Below are 7,823 nucleotides of genomic sequence, written 5' to 3'. Positions count from 1 at the left end.
CAGTCCAGTTTATCTAAAGCTAGTGGCACCGATCCCCACCCAGCTCTACACCTCACACTATAGGTCTGACTGGGAGTGAGGAGTTAGCTAGAGCTATAACTAGTGTCCCTATACGCTAAACTAAACAGGTGTGTTTTTAGTCTAAACTTAAATATTGAGAGTGAGCCTGAATCCTGCACATCAGGTCGAAGACCATTCCACAGCTGAGGAGCTCTATAGGAGAAAGCTCTGCAGCCTGCCGTAGCTCTTTCTACCCTAGGTACTAATAGATATCCTGCGTCTTGAGAACGAAGCAAGCACAGAGGATTGTATAAGGTCAGCAGATCACTAAGGTATTCTGGTGCAAGGCCATTCAGTGCTTTATAAGTTAATAGCAGTATTTTATAGTCAATCCGAGACTTAACTGGAAACTAGAGAAGGGAGGATAAGACAGGTGTAATGCATTCAAATTTTTCTGTGTTTGTGAGAACTCTGGTTGCTGCATTCTGTACCATCCATCCATCCATCCATCCATTTTCCAAACAACTTATCCTACTGGGTCGGGGGGGTCCGGAGCCTATCCTGGAGGCAATGGGCACGAGGCAGGGAACAACCCAGGATCGGGGGCCAGCCCATCACAGGGCACACTCACACACCATTCACTCACACATGCACAATTTAGTAACTCCAATTAGCCTCAGCATGTTTTTTTTGGACTGTGGGGGGAAACCGGAGTACCCGGAGGAAACCCCACGACGACATGGGGAGAACATGCAAACTCCACACACATGTAACCCAGGCGGAGTCTCGAACCCAGAGGTGCTAACCACTGCACCACCATGCCGCCCCCGTTCTGTACCAGCTGAAGTTTATTAAAGAATGTTGGCTACTGAAGTTAACCAGTTATTGGTAGCAGAGGTTCAGCCTTATTTGTTGGATGAGCTATTGTTTTAAAAAGGTAGCGAGGGTTATTTCTATTGCAGTCAGTAAGGTTAGAATAATAGGCTGAATGTGCCCTATAAAGGGTTTCCTTTTATTGTTATAGCTGTCAGACCATGCCAACTTGAACACTTCTAAACCCATGGATTTCCATTTGTGCTCCAATCTGCGACACTCCTATTTGCAAGAGCATGTGTGATCATTAAATTATGGGGAGTGTCTGGTGGATTTTACCATTTTGGTTTTTAAAGGAGCTGTTTCGTCTAAAATCTGACTAAACACTTTATTGAAGTCATGGATGATTTTATTGACATCTGTACTAGGCATGTTAACATTACTTACTGCAATAATAAATCATAGGGAATTTCTATCATTTAGATGATGTGTCCTAATAATCTTCTCTACCATAGTCAAAGAGGGTGACTCAATCACGAAGGTGATTAGAAAATGGTCAGAGAAGGACGTATTAAATGGACAGATACATGATGAGCATAAACTCTGTGAGTAATAGTTTAGTGTATGGTTGCGTTGGTCCTGTTACATGTTGGTGACATTCAACAGAGTCCAGGAGGGACAGGAAACATTTGCTGAAGGCATCAGTCTCTTTGTCCACATGTATATTGGAGTATCCAAGTATTATAATATTCTTTAAGTTAATCACTAAGTCAGAGAGAAGTTCCCCGAATTCTGTCAGAAACAAAGTGTATGATCCGAGTGGTCTGTATACTATAAGACTATAGATGGGTAGATCGGACACCATGTGAATTAGCATTGCTTCAAATGTTATAAAATCTATGATAAGCTTGGGTTCAATTTTTAATATTGAGTTAACAATAGCTGCCAGGCTGTCTCCATGCCCAGAGCCATGTGGTTTCTGTACGAAACCAAGCATATCAACTGAGGCTTCAAAGAGAGGTATAAGAATTTGAGGAAGCACTTCTTTACACAGCGTGTAGTTAGAGTATGGTATTCCTGCTAGTGTAGCACAAGCTAAAACCCTGGGTTCCTTTAAATCAGAGCTAGATAAGATTTTAACAACTCTGAGCTATTAGTTAAGTTCTCCCCAAATGAGCTTGATGGGCCGACTGGCCTCCTCTCGTTTTTTAAATTTCTTATGTTCTTATAGTGTCTGTGGGTCTGAGCCAGGTTTCAGTTAAAAACACAGGTCTGCACCAGTGTCCAGCACCATATCATTGACAAGAATTTACTTCCTAAAGTGCAAACGTTCTTTAGTCTACATTTTATGATGCGTTTTTGTTGTGACTCATTCAATCTAATGGAGTCATATTAAGTTATCCGCACAGGACCCCCCAATGGAACATTTAGATCTAGGTCTTGGTCTAATAATACTTACAACATTCTTTCTATGTTCACTAAACTCTGTTTCTAAATAGTTGCTCGATTTAGGGGATGCCGTGTGATGGAGCACATGGGTCGAGGCCGAACATGATCTAAAGGTGGGAGAATAAACAACCTTCAATTTAACATTACAAGGCTGGGGCCTGGCTGGTGCTCTCAGTCAGGCAGGTAGTTTACTTGTCATGTTTTGGGTTAACATAATTGATCCTCTCCAGTTAGGATGAAGACCATCCCATTTATAAAAACCAGGTCTTTCCCAGAAAAGGTCCCAGTTATCAATAAAGGCAATATTTTGAGATGCACGCCAAGTCTCTAACCAGAGGTTTAGGGAGAGTAGCCTACTATAGGTTACACCCCATCCTTAAAGAAATGGTAACGCACCAAAAAAGGAGTCTGGCATTTTGTTTTAGCTTTTGCACACATAGAAATGAAGCTCCTCTTTAATACATAGGATTGTCGGGACCTTATGTCATTAGTTCCAGCATGAACAACTAAGGTGGAGACTTCATTACCGAAGAGACAATCCAACTTCGCCTTGATGTCAGAAACTCTGGCCCCAGGGAGGCATTTTACAGAAACCGCTGCTTTCCGATTGTTAGAAACTCTAACATTTCTAACAGTCGAGTCTCCAATCACAAGCACCTTTTCTGCTTTGGCAGACATACTGTATGTCAGCATCAGACTGACAGTGGGCCTCTGGCAACTGAATGGCGGAGGAGTAATTAAGATAATGAGGTATACCCGATTCCTGTGGTGGGTACAGCAATGCTCTGCACCAGTGCATGATCCCCAACATACATGACCTGACCTGAGATAAAGGAAAAGGGGAGGGGGGTGCTGGATGAGTTTGGAGCACTAAATACCTCATTGTAATGTAGGTAGTAGGATGAGGGTGGCAGTGTCACACTTTATGGCTAATTCATCATTCACCTCGCCCTTGCTCACTGCAGAATGAATACAGTGATATTTCTTCTTGTGGGGTCTGAATGAGTTCAGGGGAATTCTCCTTTTAACCCCTTTTCTATTTTTTGTGGTGTCATCCTTCATGATTCTTTTTACAGGTTGCCCCAGAGTGCTCTGTAGCTTAATATTGTGGTGGGAAGGTTTCTTGCTGGGTGGTTATACTGTGTGGTGTGGGTTGCAGTTTAAGGCAGTGCTTGGGTGGGTTGGATTACTGTGATTGTGGTGGTTTTGCTATGCTCTGTAGATGGGTTTGTTCACAACATGTGGTAATCTTTTTAAAACACTGAGTTAACTATCCTGTCTCTGTTCTTGGGTCCTGGCGAAGGGTATCCTGCCAAGGGAGGGTCTGATTCACAGTTTATTAATAAAGTATACAGTGAAAACCACTTATAGTGATCACGGTGATAGTGATCAACTGCTTATAGGGATCAAAAAGCTTGAGACAGAATCATTCCTGTACCAATACTTTTTTAATAATTTGCTTATAGTAATCAAGTAGTTCACTTATAGTGTTAATTTTGGATCGTTTTAAACATGACAATATATGGAAAAAAATAAACCTGTGGTATTCTTTCATTTTTTTCAACTTCATCCTACTTTGTGGTAACCCATCTGCTTCTGACTAGCTATCTGATAAACCACCAAAATGATCCACGGAGATGCAGCAGTAAAACTGCAATAAGCAATTTGATATAATGTAACTATGTGAAGATGCACCGCAGGAGTGGGTCTACAAGGGGGGAAAAGGGGGCAGCTGGACTGTTGTGACTGTGCGGAGAACAGACCAGGGAAGCAGGCGACTTGACATTAGGAGAAGCACACAGGACAGAAAACGCCATAACACTACAATGACCAAGCTGGGGAAACAAACGGAAACGCGGACTAAATACATTGGGCTAATGACGATCAGAAACAGCTGGTAAACACGAAGAATCCACACAGGGTAGATGACAGGGCGTGGCACACAGGAGGATCAGACTATCGGGGCATGACAGGACTCCCGACTGTATCTCCAAAATTCTGAATGGGTCAGTTCCCACTTTCTCATTGTCTCTGACTGATCATTTTTCTTTTGCCAACTAATACTTACAGTTTTTCTTGATTGATTTTAAACAATTCTCAAATGACAATTAAAATTTACAAAATAATAAAAATAATAATAAAATTAAAAAATAATAATTTGCACCATAATGTCACTTTTGTATGGCAGAGCATCATTTCTCATTGCTTCACACAAATTTCCAAATGATGCAGTTCATATGTATCAAATGGTATTGTACAGGTCATCATTTGGCATAATTTTCAGTTGCTTTAATCTTGTTGCTCAAAATAGATTGATGTAGTTTCCCGTTGTCATACTTTCACACCCAAAACTCTATATGTGTGTGATCCTCGTGTTAGCCATCCCATGAAAGAAAGTGAACCAAGCTGTCAAAAAGAAATAATCCATAAATTGCAGTGATTGTTTTGTTTTTGGTTCCCACGGTACATTTTGTTGTCATTTTGTTATTCTTCTATTGCCATTTTGTTGTTTTTGTGTTATACAGTGCTGCATGACTTTTTTGTTTGCTACTGAACTGTGTTTTGAGATCTGAAGAAGTTACTTGTGCATGCCATTGAACTTTACATACTTAATGCAAAGCCTTGCATGCTTACACTGACATACTGACAACATAGCTAAGTTTTTTTATGCTTATTGTTAAAACAATGCTTACTGTATTGTATTTTTCCATTTTGGTGGCACTGACTAATTCATTGGTGGAATTATTTGCTTTTGAAACAAAAGCTAATCGTTTTGAATGAGTTGCAGGCTTTTGCAGATAAACTTTTCTAGTGCTTTGCTGTATGCGTGAATTTTCAGAAGTGCTTTTACAGTCTTGAGAATGTTAAGTATGTTTTATGAAATGTGCCGAAGCAACTGAGAAAAATTGAATTATGTCAAACATGCCAGTTTCAACATTGCAAGATTTTACATTGCAGTATGTGAAGTTCACTGGCAAGAGAAAGCACTTGCATGTAAGGGTGCAACGATTATTCGACATTGTCGACAAAAATTGACAATAAAAATAGTCGCCGATGAATTTGATTGTAGATAAGCATCGCCAGACAATTTCTACCTATGCAAGACTACCGCTTTCCAATAGAGTGCACCAATACACCACACTCTGGTGTGATTCTATGGAAGATTATAAGCACAAAAATTCAAATGGCAATTCATTTTGCAATTGTCAATTCAATATTCAACCAGAGCATGCATTTGTCATTTCAATATTTAATCTGTGCATGTAATTTGAAAATACATTTTGCAATCGGCAATTCAATGTGCAAAGTGCTTATGCAATCCTTAATTCATTTCATAATGTTTTGAATAAAAAATAGAATGACAATTCACTGAATTGCATTTCGTTTTGCCATGGGCTTTTTGCCTCTTTATTCAAATGGCAATTCATTTGGCAATTGTCAATTCAATATTCAATCAGAGCATGCATTTGTCATTTCAATATTTAATCTGTGCATGTAATTTGAAAATACATTTTGCAATCGGCAATTCAATGTGCAAAGTGCTTATGCAATCCTTAATTCATTTCATAATGTTTTGAATAAAAAATAGAATGACAATTCACTGAATTGCATTTCGTTTTGCCATGGGCTTTTTGCCTCTTTATTCAAATGGCAATGGCGTCCCCGGGAATTGCATTGCATGTTGGGGAGAAAACTCAATTTGCAATTCCCAACTGTCAGATCGCTCATCAAGGTGGACCTTCATTAACGACGTCACTTCCTTGTTTAGGGCCTCGCTACCATTGATTTGTTCGTTTAGTTAGAATGAGTAATGGCGGCTGAAGAGCTTGCAGCAAATATTTCTGCCTTAGCAGATGACATGGAAATTAATCGGGTATCAGCAGTAGATGCGTTTGATAGGTTGTTTGTGTTGTCACAGAGGGTAACCAACTGCGTGACTTGATGTAACGCCTGAGCTACATTAGTTTGCACCCTTCTCGTATCAAGTCCAGTTAAGATTGTAAGTTCCTCTACCCTCTGTGACAACACAAACAACCTATCAAACGCATCTACTGCTGATACCCGATTAATTTCCATGTCATCTGCTAAGACAGAAATATTTACTGCAAGCTCTTCTGCCGCCATTTTCATAGTTGATGACTAATCGACTATCAAAATAGTTGTTAGTTGCAGCCCTACTTGCATGTACATGTAACTTCTATAGATGTCAAAACACTGTAGAATAGCAAACGAAAATGTCACATAGTTTAAAAAAAACTATAAAATGACAATACAGGAACAACAAAATTGCAACAAAATCATGTACTGTGGGAACCAAAAATACAAGGTGTATCAAAGCAATTTACAGCATGTATTTTTAAATCATTTTGAAAACTTGGTTAACTGTTAGGGGTGGCATGGTGGTGCAGTGGTGCCTCACACCTCTGGGACCCGGGTTCAAGTCTCCACCTGGGTCACATGTTTGCATGTTCTCCCCATGTCGTCGTGGGGTTTCCTCCAGGTACTCCGGTTTCCCCCCACAGTCCAAAAACATGCTGAGGCTAATTGGACTTGCTAAATTGCCCATAGGTGTGCATGTGTGAGTGAATGGTGTGTGAGTGTGCCCTGCAATGGGCTGGCCCCCATCCACCCAAGTCTGATATTAAGTATTCATACAATTATCAAATCTCTTGCCACCACTTTGCCCCCACCCATGTAAAATTTTCTAGATCTGTCACTGATGTGCTGCATAAATTGAATTGAATTGAATATTATATACAGTACTGTACTGTATAATGTCGTATTCGTTTGGTAATTTCATTTGTACAGTGCTGTAATTTGAAAAGCATTTGAAACAGCTGTACTCTATTTTGAAATCGTCAGATGAATTAAGTAAAAATTATATTCATGTAATAAATATACAAATGTCTTTTAGATGGTAATCTGCCTGAGACATAAAGAAGATGAAAAAAATTGGTTATAATGACCATGCGCTTCCATCCAACCATCCATCCATCCATTTCCCACCACTTGCGCGGGGTCGGGTTACTGGGGCAGCAGTCTAAGCAAGGAAGCCGAGATCTCCCTCTCACCAGTCAGATATTCCGGGGGAATACTAAGGCGTTCCCAGGCCAACCAAGAGAAATAATCTCTCCAGTGTGTCCTGGGTCTGCCTAGTTGGACATGCCTGAAACACCTCCCCAGGAAACCGCTTATGAGGCGTCCTATATAGATGCCCGAATCACCTCAACTGGCTATTTTCAATGCGGAGGACCAGCTGCTGTACTTTGAGCCCTTTCCAAATGTCTGAGCTCCTCATCCTATCTCTAAGACTGAGCCCAGCCACCCTGTGGAGGAAACTCATTTCAGCCACTTGTATCCGCGATCTCATTCTTTCGGTCACTACCCAGAGCTCATGACCATAGGTGAGGGTAGTTTAAATGGTAAATCGAGAGCTTCACCTTCCAGCTAAGCTCCCTCTTCACCATGACAGAACAGTACAGCGTCCACATTATTGGTAAAGCTGCTCCGATCCGTTTGTTGATCTCCGGCTCCCTTCTTCCCTCACTCATAAGAACATA

Source organism: Brienomyrus brachyistius, chromosome 1 (assembly GCF_023856365.1).
Source record: "Brienomyrus brachyistius isolate T26 chromosome 1, BBRACH_0.4, whole genome shotgun sequence".
NCBI classification, from domain to species: domain Eukaryota; kingdom Metazoa; phylum Chordata; class Actinopteri; order Osteoglossiformes; family Mormyridae; genus Brienomyrus; species Brienomyrus brachyistius.
Note: the sequence above shows the minus strand (reverse complement) of the source record.